We start from the raw sequence: 17,842 nt of genomic DNA on the forward strand, positions 1-17,842 counted from the left end.
TTCAAAATGGCCAATTGTTGGCGCCCTTCCCGCTCAATATTTGGGAAGAGGACCAGGGCCTTGCTCTATAAATAGGACTAGCCACTCTCAAGGCAGGGGATCAACCAGTCGAACCCTAGCCAGAACCACCAACACAAGAACATCCCTCGCGAGGTTGTTCTTCCCTTGTATTGTTCATCATCAGCCCCTGAGGCAATCCACCACACCACAAACTAGAGTAGGGTATTACGCCACAATGGTGGCCCGAACTAGTATAAACCTTGTGTCCCTTGTGTTGTTCTTCGTGTAGCCTAGATCCTTTGCGAGGCGACGAGACGTGAGCCGTTAGGGGGAGTGATCTCCGTGCGCAACCCAGAGTTCAAACCTTAAGGGTCTGCCGGAACCCGAAATCCGACCAACCCTCGGTGTCATATTGACATCCAGCTCACTGATGATGAAGTCACCGAATCTGTCAAGAAAATGCTTGATGAACCGGTGGTTGTATGTAGCAGAGTAAGGCTTAGTCCCTTTTGTGCTTCCAACAAACCGCCAGCTGTAAGAATTGCCTCATTTTTGCCTTAATCCATCCCTTCTTAAACATTCCTTTATAACTTGTTGTCCATCTATGCAGGGTGATGATCCATTCTGGAGGAGGAAATCGTAGGATAAACCAGACAAGGCGCAGGATAAACCGGTGAGAGTGCCTCGCATCAAGACCAAAGCTACAAAGAAATCTGGGAAGAAGAAAATCATCGAGTCTCCCAACCTACCCAATGAAGAAGAACTTGATGATCTAGAATCAGAGGTACAACTTGACTCTCTTGGTTATTTTTTCATACACCTCATTGATAATGATCATTATCAGGATGATGCGGAAGCCAGTCGCACTGGTGATGTAGAGGTAACTATTCTTTCTTCCCACTTAGATCTTATGCCAACACCAAAAATCCGTCGAGCAGTTCGGAAAGTAAAATTTTCACGCCCTCTTGCTTATTCGGATCCGCACTTTCTTTCGAACACACAGCAGCATGAAGCTCGCCACACAACTCGGCATAGCAGCCAAGTGGTGACCTCCTATGGTTTACCGAACTCCCTGGTTCGTAAACGCCGCCAAGAGGTTTCTTATACTCCTGACACACTTTGTCCTAAAGCGGGTCACTTCCGATATCCTCTTAATCCGTCTGACTCAAATTATCAGGCTACCTCCCATTCATCATCCGGTGAGTCATCGGCCACGCAACTCCCTCCCCTCAAAACTGTTCCTGGGTAAGCATATTAGACTTAACCCTTTATGCCTTGTATTTGTTTACTACACTAACTTTTGTATCTGTTCTTTCCAGTGCCAAAGCCAGACTTAGCAAGAAGGCCAAGTTGAATAAACCGACCGATGATAATACGGCCATTGAACAGGAGAAGACCCCAGAGGCCTTTGATCCGAATGCTGATACCGTCCTGGATGATCTGGTACCTCAGGCTCATGACACTTTTGTTGAATCGGTAGAGATAAATCCGACGAGCCAGTCTACTAATCCGCCAAACCCATATGTTGATCCGCCAAGCCCAGCAAAACAGATGATAAACCGCCAAGCCCAGCCAAAACAACTGATGACACCACAGATGATGTTATGATTACCGGTTTTGGTCACATTGCTCCTGGCAACCCTGTCGCTTTATCAAAGCATAGTGCCAAGGAAGAATATTCTGCTATGGACAAAGGCAAGTGGAAAATAGACTTATCAAGCTATGCCCATCTCAATGCTCAGGACATTCATTCTAGATACTTAAACCGTCTGTACACAAGCCACGACTATGAGGCCGGTTTAGTAGGTCTGATGAAGGAGCGATATGAGGTAAATATCAATTACTTTGCATAAGCTTTCTTTCCTTATGACTGGTTTAGGCTATCAATTCCAGTAGCCCCCAAGGGCCGGTTCATAATGTTGTTGTGAACCAGGACTTGTAGTAGAATAATATGGATTTTTGCTTGCGTAGTCCCTAGGGACCGGTTTATACCTTTAGGATGAACTGGTACATCTCTGCCCTGCAGCTTTCAAAACGCTTGATGATCATCATTGTAATCCGTCTGAATAGGAAAAAATCCATAACTTGAACTTGAAGAAATATGCATTAGCCCCCAAGTGCCAAGTGTATAACTTGTTATGCGCTTGGGACTTTTAAAATGACAGTTGATAACAAGCAATATGCATTAGCCCCCAAGTGCCAAGTGTATAACTTGTTATGTGCTTGGGACTTCAAATATGTACTGCCCACTCACTGAATGTCTTTTGCAGGCTGATCTGAACAAAAAGGAATCTCAAATCGCCGACCTTCCGGAAAATATCAACTCCCAGCAAGCAGAAACCTCCAAAGCCAAAGAAGAACTGACCGGCGCTTTAACAGCCATGGAACAATTGAAGGATGGCTTTAAAGGTGAGCGGGCAAAATGAGAGACTGAAAGAGCAACTTTGCTAAAGCGGGTGGAGGATGCTGAAGCAGCCCCTAACCCGGTAACAGAAGAACTGACCGGCTTGAAGCGGCAGATCAGTGCTATGACCTCTACTATCTTCGATAAAAACCTCTTCATAAGCTTTAGATAAGTACCAGTCATGAGACTGCCGGTTCAACAATACTTTTGACCTTTGCAGGTAGCTGTGTGACTCATCTTGGCTCGAATATGCACAAAAGACTAAAAGTTGCCTATACATTGATAGAGCAATTATATACTGGTGTTCAACGGGTCATTTGCACTGCCTCACATAATAAACCACCCCCAACTTTAATCAAGGAAACATTGGAGAAATTATCCATGATGCTTGCCCGACTTGAGGAGTTGAAAAGATCAGCTGCTAGGGCCGGTGCTCTGACTGCATTGACCCGGGCCAAGGCTTGGATATCTGACCTTGATCCGGAGCATATTGGCAATGGTTATCCAGGCCAAAAAGAGGACGGGTCAGAATTTGATAATGATGACCTCAGGGCCATAACGAGGGAGATGCGTCCACTGGCAAGCAAGCTGGTTGAGGATACTGATTTGTCTTTCTACCGATCGACTTATGACATAGAAAACAAACGGGTTGATGCACCAACTTATGATGTGCAAAATCTTATCCCGCCAATCCGTAAGCATACTTATGCCCCTTATGTTGAACCGTCCACCCTTATAAACAATGAACCTGTCTTCCAAGCCTTAACTGGGATTGACTGGGCAACCATTGACTTCCAGCCACTGGTTGGAGAGGAGGAGGGTGAACTGGCACAGGAGGATCCGCAGCCTTCAAGTCAGCCTGGTGAAGAATCATGATCCGAAAGCCGGTTTAGCTTCTGCACACTATAATCCGTGTGATAAACAATTATCCTTTTGGGCGTCTGCTGCCTTGTAATAGGCTAGTTTAAAACACTTAGTATGCTATGTCGTCGTGCATATTGATTATGCTTATGTCTGCTTATGATCCTTAGCAGATTTATGCAATCCTGTTTTTGCATAAAATAAACTTAAATTGTCCTAGTGGTTTACCACCGGACGGGTCATAGCACCCAATATAAAGCCAGGGTTTATAACCAAGGCTGCAAGGATAATTAAATATGAAATATATCATACATGTGATTTTGAATCACATAGTTGATTTACCAACTTTATTGTAGTAAGGGTGATAACCCAAATCTGGCATGCTGATAACTCCCACCATGCTTTGCTGGTTTATAACGAAGCCATACCGGGTTACAATAAACACCAGATGATCATACTGGTGACTTATAGTCAAAGCCAGACCGGGTTAACAAACACCGGTTAATAATTGGTCGTGTACTAACAACTTACAGTTGAAAGCCAAGCCAGGTTAATTGACACTAGTTATCTTGTAAGTTTGTACTTGACAATTCAAAAGCCAGACCAGGCTAGTAAGCACCGGATTAAAATATAAACCTCATCGAAATAAACATCGAAAAGAGAGATTTGCGAAGAAAATATGCAAAAAGGTGAGGCTTTTCATGGGCTGCGAGGCCACTTAGTTAAACCATTTGACAAAGCCTTTTAAGATGGACCTCATATTAACCAATCGTCATTTTAACTTTGACAAGTTCAGGGTCTGTATAACATTGACTTGCCAAACGTTCAGCGGGTCGTACCATGATTACCTGGGCGGAGTGACATACTTGATGAAGGCAGGTTAACCCGGGGTTTTAGGTGAATACGCCTGGCTTCCTAGCCTGGCTTTTATAGCCTATTACAAGGTGTAGATTCTTTGTTCTTGTAGAAGCAAAGATCCCCCAAGCAATATTTTGAACTATGCTCAGTGGGCGCCTATGTTTGAGTTATGCTTTGCAATGAACTCTCTTTGGCTCCTTATGATGTTGGGTATTAAGCCCCCAAGCTTATATTTTGAGTTGTACTCTTTTTTTCGTAGCTTTATAAGCTAGATTAATGGACAAATAGAAACTCCGCTTTATAAGCAGAAGCCCCCATGTAACCAAGAAGATATGTAAAGACGAACGGCAGAGGCCCCGCTTTAGCAAGGATACCAGTTTATTAAATTGATCATAATATATACATTGTCAAGAATATGTACATAATAGAAGCCTATGGCTCTGGTGTAGTAAGGCCGAACATGAGCGATATTCCACGGCCGGCGGGTCTCCTCCTCCGACTTGCGTGAGTCTTTGTGCTCTCGAACATCGATAAGGTAGTATGACCCGTTGTTCAGATTCTTGCTGACCACAAAGGGCCCTTCCCAAGGTGGGGATAACTTGTGCATGTCGGTCTGATCTTGGATAAGCCGGAGCACTAAGTCGCCTTCTTGAAAAGCTCTGGTTTTAACCAGCCGGCTGTGATAACGCCGCGGGTCTTGCTGATAAATCATCAAACGAGCTGCCGCTATGTCCTGTTTTTCATCTAACAGGCCCAATGCATCTTGTTGTGCTCTTTCATTGTCCGCTTCAACATAAGCTGCCACTCGGGGCGAGTCATGGCGAATATCACTCGGGAGAACTGTTTCTGCTCCATAAACCATGAAGAAGGGTGTATAACCCGTAGATCTATTGGGGGTGGTATTAATTCTCCATAACACAAAAGGCAACTCTTCCACCCAACAACTCGGCGTCCTCTGCAAAGGAACCATAAGCCGGGGCTTGATGCCCTTCAAGATTTCTTGATTGGCTCTCTCAGCTTGACCATTAGACTGGGGGTGAGCCACTGATGACACATCAAGACGGATGTGCTCTTATTGACAAAAATCTTCCATAGCCCCCTTGGAGAGTTTCGTGCCATTATCTGTTATGATGTTGTGTGGAAAAACAAAATGGAAAATCACCTTCTTCAGGAATTGAACCGCCGTGGCTGCATCACACTTGCTGACTGGCTCTGCCTCCACCCACTTAGTAAACTTATCAACCGCGACCAGAAGGTGGGTCTTCTTATCCTTGGACCTCTTAAAGGGTCCAACCATATCAAGCCCCCAAGTTGCAAACGGCCAGGTGATTGGAATCATCCTCAATTCCTGGGCCGGAACGTGGGCTCGGCGTGAAAATTTCTGACAACCATCACACCTCCTGACCAGATCCTCAGCATCAGCATGAGCTGTTAACCAGTAAAAACCGTGTCGGAAAGCCTTAGCCACAAGGGATTTTGAACTGGCATGATGACCGCAATCCCCTTCATGGATTTCACGCAAAATCTCACAGCCTTCTTCGGGAGAAACACAACGTTGAAACGCCCCCGAGACACTGCTGTGATGTAACTCGCCATTAACAATAGTCATGGACTTGGACCGCTGGATTATCTATCTGGCCAAAACATCGTCCTCGGGTAACTCGCCCCGGGTCATATATGCCAAGTAGGGCACCGTCCAATCAGGGATAGCATGAAGAATCACCACTAATTGAGCCTTCGGGTCAGGAACAGCCAGATCCTCCTCCGTTGGTATTTTGACCGACAGGTTATGCAAAACATCGAGAAGAACATTGGGCGGCACCGGTTTACGCTGAGATCCCAGCCGACTTAAAGCGCCCGCCGCTTCATTCTTGCACCGATCAATGTGTTCGACCTGGTAACCCTTGAAGTGACTAGCAATGACATCCACCTCACGCCGATAAGCCGCCATGAGTGGATCCTTAGAATCCCAAGTACCAGATACTTGCTGAGCCACCAAATCGGAGTCCCCAAAGCATCGTACCCGGATTAAATTCATCTCCTTAGCCATCCGAAGACCGTGGAGCAAGGCCTCATACTCAGCTGCATTGTTAGTACAAGGAAACATCAAGCAGAGAACATAAAAAAATTTGTCACCTCGAGGGGAAGTAAGAACCACTCCAGCCCCCAAGCCCTCCAATTGTCTGGACCCGTCGAAGTGAATAGTCTAGTATGTGTTATCCGGTTTATCCTCCGGTGCCTGTAGCTCTGTCCAGTCATTGATGAAATCCACAAGTGCTTGGGACTTGATGGTCGTACGAGGCATGTATTTTACCCCGTGAGGTCCAAGCTCGATGGCCCACTTAGCAACCCGGCCCGTCGCTTCCCTGTTCTGGATGATATCTCCCAAAGGAGCGGAACTGACCATGGTGATGGGATGGCCCTGAAAGTATTGCTTAAGCTTTCGGCTCGCCATAAAAACCCCATACACCAGCTTCTGCCAATGTGGATATCTTTGCTTGGACTCAATAAGCACCTCACGGATATAATAAACCGGCCGCTGAACTGGATACTCCTTACCTACCTCTTTGCGCTCCACCACTATAACCACGCTCACAACCCGGGCGTTAGCAGCCACATATAGTAGTAATGGTTCCTTATCAATGGGGGCAGCAAGAACAGGCGGCTCAGCCAACTGCTTCTTCAGATCCTCAAACGATGTGTTAGTAGCATCACTCCAGACAAAGTTGTCTGTATTTTTCATCATCTAATATAAAGGTATGGCCTTCTCTCCCAACTGGCTGATGAACCGGCTTAATGCTCCAATACGACCCGCCAGGCGTTGAACATCATTGATGCACGCCGGTTTAGCCAGAGACGTGATAGCTTTAATTTTCTCTTGATTAGCTTCAATGCCCCTGTTAGACACCAGAAAACCCAAAAGTTTGCCTATTGGAACACTGAAGACGCACTTGGCCAGGTTAAGCATCATTTTATAAACCTGGAGGTTATCAAAGGTTTCCTTCAAATCATCTATCAATGTCTCCTTCTTCCTGGACTTCACCACAATATCATCCACATAAGCATGAACATTGCGCCCAATCTGATCATGAAGACAATTCTGCACACATCGCTGATAAGTAGCCTGGGCACTCTTGATCCCAAAGGGCATAGATACATAGCAGAAGGCTCCAAAAGGAGTTATAAAAGTTGTCTTCTCCTGGTCCTTAACTGCCATCTTGATTTGATTATAACCAGAATAAGTATCCAAAAAACTCAAGCGCTCACAACCCGCCATAGCATCAATGATTTGATCAATCCGAGGGAGAGCAAAAGGATCAGCTGGACAAGCCTTGTTCAAATCCGTGTAATCCACACACATGCGCCAAGTGCCATTCTTCTTAAGCACCAGCACCAGATTAGCCAGCCACTCTGGATGAAAAACTTCAATGATAAACCCTGCTGCCAAGAGCCGGGCTAACTCCTCACCAATGGCCTTGTGCCTTTCTACATTGAAACGGCGAAGAAACTGCTTGACCGATTTAAACTTGGGATCAATATTGAGAGTGTGCTCAGTGAGTTCTCTCGGTACACCTGGCATGTTAGAAAGTTTCCATGCAAAGATGTCTCGGTTCTCATGGATGAACTCGATGAGCGCGCTTTCCTATTTCGGATCCAGGTTAGTGCTGATACTAAACTGCTTGGATGAATCGCCAGGAACAAAATCAACCAGATTAGTCTCATTAGCCGATTTAAACTTTAGGGCCGGATCATGCTCTGTAGTTGGTTTTTTCAAAGAGGTCATATCTGCCGGATCAACATTGTCCTTGTAGAACTTCAAATCCTCTGTTGCACAAACCGACTCAGCATAGGCCGCATCACCTTCTTCACACTCCAAAGCAACCTTACGGCTACCGTGTACTGTGATGGTCCCCTTATGACCCGGCATCTTGAGCTGTAAATAGACATAACAGGGCCTTGCCATGAACTTAGCATAAGTCGGCCGTCCAAACAGGGCATGATACGGGCTCTGGATTTTTACCACTTCAAAGGTCAAGGTCTCTGATCTTGAATCATGATCATATCCAAAAGCAACCTCCAAAGCTATCTTACCGACCGGATAAGCCGATTTACCTGGCACCACACCGTGGAAAACGGTGTTCGACGGTTTAAGATTCATGTCTGTCAACCCCATAGGACAGAAGGTTTCATAATACAAGATGTTGATACTGCTTCCTCTATCCATGAGCACCTTGGTGAACTTGTAACCTCCAACCTGAGGCACCACCACCAATGCCAGATGATCCGGATTATCAACCCGGGGCGGATGATCCTCTCTGCTCCACACAATAGGCTGTTTGGACCAGCGCAAGTAGCAGGGTACCGCCGGTTCAACGGAGTTCACTGCCTTTTATGAAGCTTCTGATCGCGCTTGCACAGGCTAGTGGTGAAGACATGATACTGCCCACTATTCAACTACTTCGGGTGGCTCTGGTAACCCGACTGTTGCTGCTGCTGACCCCCCTGTTGATTATAACCACCCTAGTTGCCCTGATTGCCTTGATTTCCATGTCCACCTTGATTACCTTGAAACCCTGAACCGGAACTGCCTCCACCATAACCCGGCCCATGAGACCCGAGTCCTGAACCGCCGGATGGTCCATGATCATATCGGAAGAGATCCAAGTTTTTGAACTCCCTCATAATAAAGCAATCCTTCCAGAGATGTGTAGCTGGCTTTTCTCGCGTCTCGTGCCTTGGGCAAGGCTGATTTAATAGGCGCTCAAGATTGACACCTGATCCTCCACTGCGCGGGGGCAGTCTACCCTTTCGACGTAGGCCATTATCCTGCACATTGGTGTTAGCCACAAAATCTGAACTATTGTCCGCTTTACGCTTACCATTGTTTCCATGGCCCGCCGGGTTATGCTGCTGCCCTTTGGTACTGCCATTCTTCTTTCCCTTCCCCGGCTTTTCATCCTTAGACTCGGGGTCCTTGGTACTATCAGAATCGGCATACTTAACCAGAGCTTCCATAAGTGTTCCCATGTCATTGCAGTGACGCTTGAGTCATCCCAATTTCAACTTCAGAGGCTTAAACCGGCAATTGCCCTCCAACGTTATAACTGCTGAATCGGCATTGATGCGGTCCAATGAATGCAAAATCTCCGAAACCCGGTGCACCCAATGGGTTGTCGATTCGCCTTCTTCTTGAACACAGGCGGCTAGATCCACAATTGACATGGATTGCTTGCACGTGTCCTTGAAATTCGTTATAAACCGGGCTTTTAACTCGTCCCATGACCCAATGGAGTTAGCCGGCAAACTGTTCAGCCAAGTGCGAGCTGTTCCATCCAACATCATGGTGAAGTACTTAGCACATGCCGCCTCATCTACATCCAGCATCTCCATTGCCATCTCATAGCTTTCAACCCATGACTCGGGGGGTAAGTCAGAAGTGTAATTGGGTACTTTACGCGGTCCCTTGAAATCCTTGGGTAGCCGCACATTACGTAGAGCCGGAGTGAGACATGGCACCCCCCAAGAGCTGAAAGTAACACCTCGTTCCACTAAAGTCGTCGAACGAACCGGAGTAAGCTGACGGTCCATGTACTGTGCTGCTAACTCGGCTTCCCGATGCGCTCTGCCGTTATCCACCACGTCCTGAGCATTTGCACCACCGCCCTCCGGGTTAGGCCTTCGAGGGGCATTACGCTTCCGCTCGCTGCTCGATACAGCCGGTTCATCAATGTGCCTGCTGTAACTCCGGCTTGGGCGGGGGGTTGAGTGAATCCTGTCTCGACTATATGAATAAGCCTGCTGCTGAACCATAGCCGTTTGAAGGATATCTCAAGCGTGCCACGTCTCAACCGTTGCTGGAGACTCGCCCTCCATTGGAATAGCTGCCAATTGCAACGCCGCAGTGATCATGTTATCCAAAGGGGTGGAGAAGTGACCCGGTGGTGTCGGCATGTACTGAGGCGGGTCATGGTTCTGTCGAGGCGGGTCCATTGCTCGGGGCTGATCCGGTGCTCCTGTCCCGGGTGCCTCAATCCGGTTTGCCGTTGCCGGATTACTGGTCCCTGCTCCTGGCCTGTTGAAGAGATTCATTGCTTCATAAACTGGAGGTAGACGAGACCGATGCCTCCTCCTCAACACGTCGTTTGAAGCATTCTGATCTAGCATGAGCCTGTAATTTTCTGCTTGAATCCGCTGCGCCTGAGCATCCAAAGAGGCCCACTCTGCAGCCATCCTGGTTTCCTCAACCGCCAAGTCCTCCTTGGCCTGAGCTATCTGATCTCACAGCTTTGTGACCTCCGCATTATGCTGATCTCAATTATCCGCGGTAATCTCTGTGGTCAACAATGTCGTCCAGGCGTCCAATAAACCGGACAAAACTTGAGCCAGCGGGCGCACGGGGCCTCCTGCCCCGGCTGCCAATCCAGAAATCATTGCCGCTGCTGATGAAGAGTGTTGCGTGGGCTGCATACCGGCCATGAAGATCGCAACCCGGTTCGGCGGTTCAAGGGGGTCCGAAATACTGTCGCCATCGGAATAGCCCCCAAATCGGCCATCTTGCAGTTGGTACAGTGACTCGGTCTCACCGGTGGATGATTCGCCATCTGAATAAACGACTGTCTCACCATCGGACACCGGTTCAGACTCCGCACTATCAATGAATCCTATGAACGCACGCTTCATGGTAGGCTGAACTCGGGCAGGGCTTGCACGCTGAGCCATCTCGATGAGGTCGGCACAGATGTCCAACTCAGGGCCTGGTTCGCCGATCTTGCCGATGAAGACATGAATTCCTCCAAAGGGGACCCGGTATCCATACAAGATTGAGCCGGTGTCGGGGCCCCAGCCTGCGTCGTCAATGTAGAGCTTGCCGTGATGACTCTTGGTCATCCGGCCCATGGTGTATCCCTTGAGTCCTTCGAAGTTGCCCTTTAAGAACTCGAAACCATCGTGCGATAGCCCCAGGTGGGCGCCAACTGTCGTGGAATTGTCACGTCAGATATCCTAGTGTGAGGACTTAGTCATGGAGCCATCGAAACGATATTAGCTTAAAGGGGTTAAACCGTAAAAAGGACACGGGGAGTTTATACTAGTTCGGCCCCTTGCGGTGAAGGTAAAAGCCTACGATCTAGTTGTGGTGGAATTGATGGGGTCTCGATGATCAGGGAGCGAATCCGCTTTACCTAGCTCTCGAGTTGTTGTTTCTTGTCCCTGAACCGCTGTTGGGTCGTCCCTTTATATACACGGCTTGACGCCCGGCTCATACACGTGTCCGGCTCGGTTTCTACCTTTTCCTATCTTTACAATACAAGTTACACAATGTATGTCGGTTTATGACTATGAGCCCTAATACGCCTTTGGGCTCTGGGCCTCTAAATCTCTTCAGTAAAGCGCCACACTCCTTGTCTTCATGGGCTTCAATATGAATGACTTGTTATGAGTTATATCCCCAACAAGGGCCATGTCACGGGTTACGTGGTCTATCCCCAACCCCTTTGGTTCAACCGTCGTCGATCTCTTCGACATCCCTGCCGCTGATCTCCTCCACCAAGCGGTCAAGGATTTGCGATCCTTATATGCAATCGAGCCCATTTTGTCATTTCTAAAGGACACGTTCTACGGCGGCGGCTTGGAATCCTCAATTGCCAAGTCAGATCTCATCGACCATGACCACGACCACGAGGAGGGCACCCACAAAGGTTCTTCCACCATGGGTCTATGCTCTTCCAACTAGAAGGATCCCGTCAATGAAATGTGAGTCAACATCCTATCAGCAAATCTTACCTTTTCTAGCTTGCCAACCCGTACCCTTTGTTGTAGTAGCATTTGTCGTGCGGTGCTATAACTGTGTCGTGTTTAGTTATTTCAGTTATGCAAAAATGAATTGTTCAATAGGGCTATGTGATGTTTAATTATGAATTGTCCACTTCAGCTTCACGAATGGCTATATTTGGTTGCTTATAGTGAGTAGATGCCTTGTTTATCTGTGTTAGGTTGTTAGGTTGGTTGCAGTGAGCATTTTTCCAGTTATCGAGCCGATGCCTTGTTTATATGTATTTTGTCTTAGTTTGGTTGCAGTTAGCATTTGTCCAGTTATCAAGCAGATGCCTTGTTTATCTGTATTTGGTTGTTAGGTTGCTTTTTTAGCATTTGTCCAGTTTTCAAGCAGATGCCTTGTTTATCTATATTTTCTTTTAGGTTGGTTGCAGTGAGCATTTGTCCAGTTTTCAAGCATATGCCTTGTTTATCTATATTTGCTTGTTAGGTTGGTTCCAGTGAGACTCTGCCCAGTTTTAAATGGCTATATTTGGTTGTTATACTGATCATTTATGCCTTGTTTATTTCAGTCATTCACAATGTGTTGTTCATTATGTGCAAGTCGGAACTGTGCCACTTGACTGCATCAATACCAGTTTAAACAGCTATATTTGGTTCCAGTTATGCCTGGTGTAGTTAACACATGTCCTTTATTTCAGTTTTACACATTTATCCAGTGATGTTTAAGCATTACCTACGTTCTATCAATTTTAACAATACCAGTTTGAATTGCAATATTTGATGGTTGTTAAGCCTGATGTCGGTAACATTGCCTTCCATTTTATATATGCTTTAACAGCATGCTGAAACCAATACATTCAAGCTATCATTTGGAGATGATATTGTTTACCTTTGCTAGATTTGTTTGATTTTAATGTTGCCATACTTATCATGCCTTTCCACTACTTATGCAGGACAACAACAGGACTGGCCACCATTTTCTGCCGAGGTTAGCTTCATCCCTTGGCTTTTACTCCCCCGTCGTTCCATAATGTAGTGCATATAGATCCAGGCCTGGACACTTGTTAGCTTCTAATATTGACTTGTTGCTTGTAGGTACATATGCCCTTGGAAAGGATCCACACATCGACCCTTTTTGTGTATGGGGCAATGAGATATTCATGAACAAGCATCAAGTGAGGAAACTGATAAGGATTATTAGCAAAATGATATGAATGGTGGCAAGCAAATTATTTGTTTTTTCTCTATCCAACACAACAGTGAGCTGTAGGATGGTAACTACAAACTCTCCAGCCTTCTCTTTTTACTTCCCATAATGAGTTGTTAGACAACAATGTTTGAATCTATTTCGCTCGCAGTGGTTCCCGAAGCAGTTCACTCAAGATTACCTCGCAAAGTACATGATTGGTGGACACGCAATGAAGGTTAAAGTATTTCATCCAGACTACAATGAGCATCGAGAAGTCATAATGAAGACAGTGAAGGATGGACGGGCAGCCATCACAAGGGGTTGGCCTAGAGTCGTGTGCGCATCACGCATGGAGGAGGGCACAATATGGGCATTGTGCTTCAGCTTCTCTAGCAACCAGAATGTCTTTCGCCACTCTCTTTGCAGTCTTTAGTACAATTGTGGTTCATCATTCTTTACTTGGTGCTTCTGTAGTTCTTCACTATATGTACATGTGCATCAAATTATGCATTCGTGGTTGAACCTATATTTTTAATAAACCTGGTTGGATATGAAATAAGTGATTGCCTACTTTCAAATTCAAAAAGGTGATTTTTAAATTAGGGATTAATTAGGGTTTAATTAGGGATTACACTGCACACGGTTTGCAAAAGCAAAACATCTGCGATAGATGTGGAGATCAAACACGTTTCCAGGATCCACTACGTGTGCGATCAATCTCACCGCACACACGATCAGCCAGGAAAAAACGTGTGCGATCAATCTCCATTGCACACACGATTAGCCAAGAAAAAATGTGTGCGATTAACAACAGCATCACACACAGCTCTTTCTTACTAAATGTTTGCGATAGTCACCTTATCACACACGCTCCGAAATTATTGACTATTTGTGATGTTGTGCGCATCGCAAATGTTTGGTACTTCTTGGATTAACTGTGTGGGTTGTACATACTAACGGAAATGTATTCCTTGGATGGACTGTGTGGAATGTACATACGAACGGAAAAGTTTAGCGGGAGCTGACTATGTGGGATGTATTTACGACCGAAAACGATTTCGCCTGTATAATTCTATTTTTTAGCACTACTGTACGTGTAACCGTATTTGCTCGCTCTCCGGTCGCACACGGCCTCATTTTGTCGAGCATGTGTGCCAGGAGGGCATATCCCCGGCGGTTTCTAGGTCGTGTGGGAAGGGCCCCCTTATCGCCCACACTCACTTGGCGACGGTTCCAAATGACGTTGCGGAAAGGGGTTTAAAACCATTTGTATAGCACCAACGCGTACCAGTGAAGACTTTGTTCACCGGAACAATGGAGCGAGCAACCAACTTGTTGGAAATAATACATACTGATGTATGCGGCCCAATGAGCGTTGAGGCTCGCGGTGGCTATCATTATGTTCTCACCCTCACTGATGACTTAAGTAGATATGGGTATGTCTACTTATGAAACACAAGTCCGAGACCTTTGAAAAGTTCAAGGAATTTTAGAGCGAGGTAGAGAATCAACGTGACAGGAAAATAAAGTTCTTACGATCTGATCGTGGAGGAGAATACTTGAGTCACGAGTTTGGCACACACTTAAGGAAATGTGGAATTGTTCCACAACTCACGCCACCTGGAATACATCAGCGTAATGGTGTGTCTAAACATCGTAATCATACTCTATTGGATATGGTGCGATCTATGATGTCTCTTACCGATCTACCACTATCATATTGGGGTTATGCTTTAGAGACTGCCGCATTCACTTTAAACAGGGCCCCGTCTAAATCCGTTGAGACGACACCGTATGAATTATGGTTTGGGAAGAAACCTAAGTTGTCGTTTCTGAAAGTATGGGGATGCGATGCTTATGTCAAGAAACTTCAACCTAAAAAGCTCGAACCCAACCCGGAAAAGTCCATCTTCATAGGATACCCTAAAAACTATTGGGTATACCTTCTACCTAGGATCCGAAGGCAAGACCTTTGTTGCCAAGAATGGATCCTTTCTGGAGAAAGAGTTTCTCTTGAAAGAAGTAAGTGGGAGGAAAGTAGAACTTGATGAGGTACCCCCTCTTGAACCGGAGAGTAGCGCAGCACATAAAGATGTTTTTGTGGTGCTTGCACCAGCTAGAGAGGAAATTAATGATGATGATCATGAAACTTTGGGTCAAGTTGCTACTGAACTTCGTAGGTCCACCAGGACACGTTCCGCACAAGAATGGTACGGCAACCCTGTCCTGGAAATCATGTTGTTAGACAACGGTGAACCTTCGAACTATGAAGAAGCGATGGCGGGCCCGGATTCCAACAAATGGCTTGAAGCCATGAAATCCGAGATAGGATCCATGTATGAGAACAAAGTATGGACTTTGGTGGACTTGCCCGATGATCGGCAAGCCATAGAGAATAAGTGGATCTTTAAGAAGAAGACTGACGCGGATGGTAATGTGACTGTCTTTAAGGCTCGGCTTGTCGCTAAGGGTTATCGACAAGTTCAAGTAGTTGACTATGATGAGACCTTCTCACCCGTAGCGAAGTTGAAGTCTGTTCGAGTCATGTTAGCAATTGCCGCATTCTATGATTACGAGATCTCGCAAATGGATGTCAAAATGGCATTCCTTAATGGTTTCCTTAAGGAAGAATTGTATATGATGCAGCGAGAAGGTTTTGTCGATCCTAAGAATACTGACAAGGTATGCAAGCTCCAGTGCTCCATCTATGGGCTGGTCCAAGCATCTCGGAGTTGGAACATTCGCTTTGATGAAGTGATCAAAGCGTTTGGGTTTATACAGACTTATGGAGAAGCCTATATTTACAAGAAAGTGAGTGAGAGCTCTGTAGCATTTCTCATATTATATGCGGATCACATACTGTTGATGGGAAATGATATAGAACTTTTGGAAAGCATAAAGGCCTACTTGAATAAGCATTTTTCAATGAACGACCTTGGAGAAGCTGCTTACATATTAGGCATCAAGATATATAGAGATAGACCGAGACGCCTCATTGGTCTTTCACAAAGCACATACCTTGACAAGATATTGAAGAAGTTCAATATGGATCAGTCCAAGAAGGGGTTCTTGCCTGTATTGCAAGGTGTGAGATTGAGCGCAGCTCAATGCCCGACCTCGGCAGAAGAAAGAGAAAAGATGAGTATCATCCCGTACGCCTCAGCCATAGGCTCTATTATGTATGCCATGCTGTGTACCAGACCTGATGTGAACCTTGCCATAAGTTTGGTAGGGAGGTACCAAAGTGATCCCAGAATGGAACACTAGACATCGGTCAAGAAAATCCTGAAGTACCTAAGAAGGACTAAGGATATGTTTCTCGTTTATGGAGGTGTCGAGGAGCTCGTCGTAAAGGGTTACATCGATGCTAGCTTTGACACAGATCCGGATGACTCCAAGTCACAAATCAGATATGTGTATATTTTGAATGGAGGGGCAGTCAAATGGTGCAGTTGCAAGCAAAACGTCGTGGCGGGATCTACATGTGAAGCGGAGTACATAGCTGCTTCGGAAGCAGCGCAGGAAGGAGTCTGGATGAAGGAGTTTATCACCGACCTGGGAGTGATCCCCAATGCGTCGGGCCCGATGACTCTCTTTTGTGACAACACTGGAGCTATTGCCATTGCCAAGGGGCCCGGGTTTCACAAGAAGACCAAGCACATCAAGCGTCGCTTCAACTCCATTCGTGAATATATTCAAGATGGAGACATAGATATTTGTAAAGTACATACGGATCTGAATGTCGCAGACCCGTTGACTAAGACTCTTCCACGAGCAAAACATGATCAGCACCAGAACTCTATGGGTGTTCGATTCATCACAATGTAACTAGATTATTGACTCTAGTGCAAGTGGGAGACTATTGGAAATTTTTCCTAGAGGCAATAATAAAATGGTTATTATTATATTTACTTGTTCACTATTGTTCATGCTATAATTGTATTAACCGGAAACCGTAATACATGTGTGAATACATAGACCACAACATGTCGCTAGTGAGCCTCTAGTTGACTAGCTCATTGATCAATAGATGGTTGTGGTTTCCTGACCATGGCCATTGAATGTCGTTGATAACGGGATCACATCATTAGGAGAATGATGTGATGGACAAGACCCAATCCTAAGCATAGCACAAGATCGTGTAGTTCGTTTGCTAGAGCTTTTCTAATGCCAAGTATCATTTCCTTAGACCATGAGATTGTGAAAATCCCAGATGCCGTAGGAATGCTTTGGGTGTATCAAACGTCACAATGTAACTGGGTAACCATAAAGGTGCACAACAGGTATCTCTGAAAGTGTCTGTTGGGTTGGCACGAATCGAGACTGGGGTTTGTCACTCCGTATGATGGAGAGGTATCTCTGGGCCCACTCAGTAATGCATCATCATAACGAGCTCAATGTGACTAAGGAGTTATTCACGGGATCATGTATTACGGAACAAGTAAAGAGACTTGCCAGTGACGAGATTGAACAAGGTATGGGGATACCGACGATCGAATCTCGGGCAAGTAACATACCGATGGACAAAGGGAATTGTATACGGGATTAATTGAATCCCCGACATCGTGGTTCATCCGATGAGATCATCGTGGAACATGTGGGAGCCAATATGGGTATCCAGATCCCGCTATTGGTTATTGGTTGGAGAGGTGTCTCGGTCATGTATGCATGGTTCCCGAACCCGTAGGGTCTACACACTTAAGGTTTGGTGACGCTAGAGTTGTAATGGGAATTATATGTGGTTACCAAAAGTT

This window comes from Triticum aestivum, chromosome 6B (assembly GCF_018294505.1).
Source record: "Triticum aestivum cultivar Chinese Spring chromosome 6B, IWGSC CS RefSeq v2.1, whole genome shotgun sequence".
In the NCBI taxonomy this organism is placed as follows: domain Eukaryota; kingdom Viridiplantae; phylum Streptophyta; class Magnoliopsida; order Poales; family Poaceae; genus Triticum; species Triticum aestivum.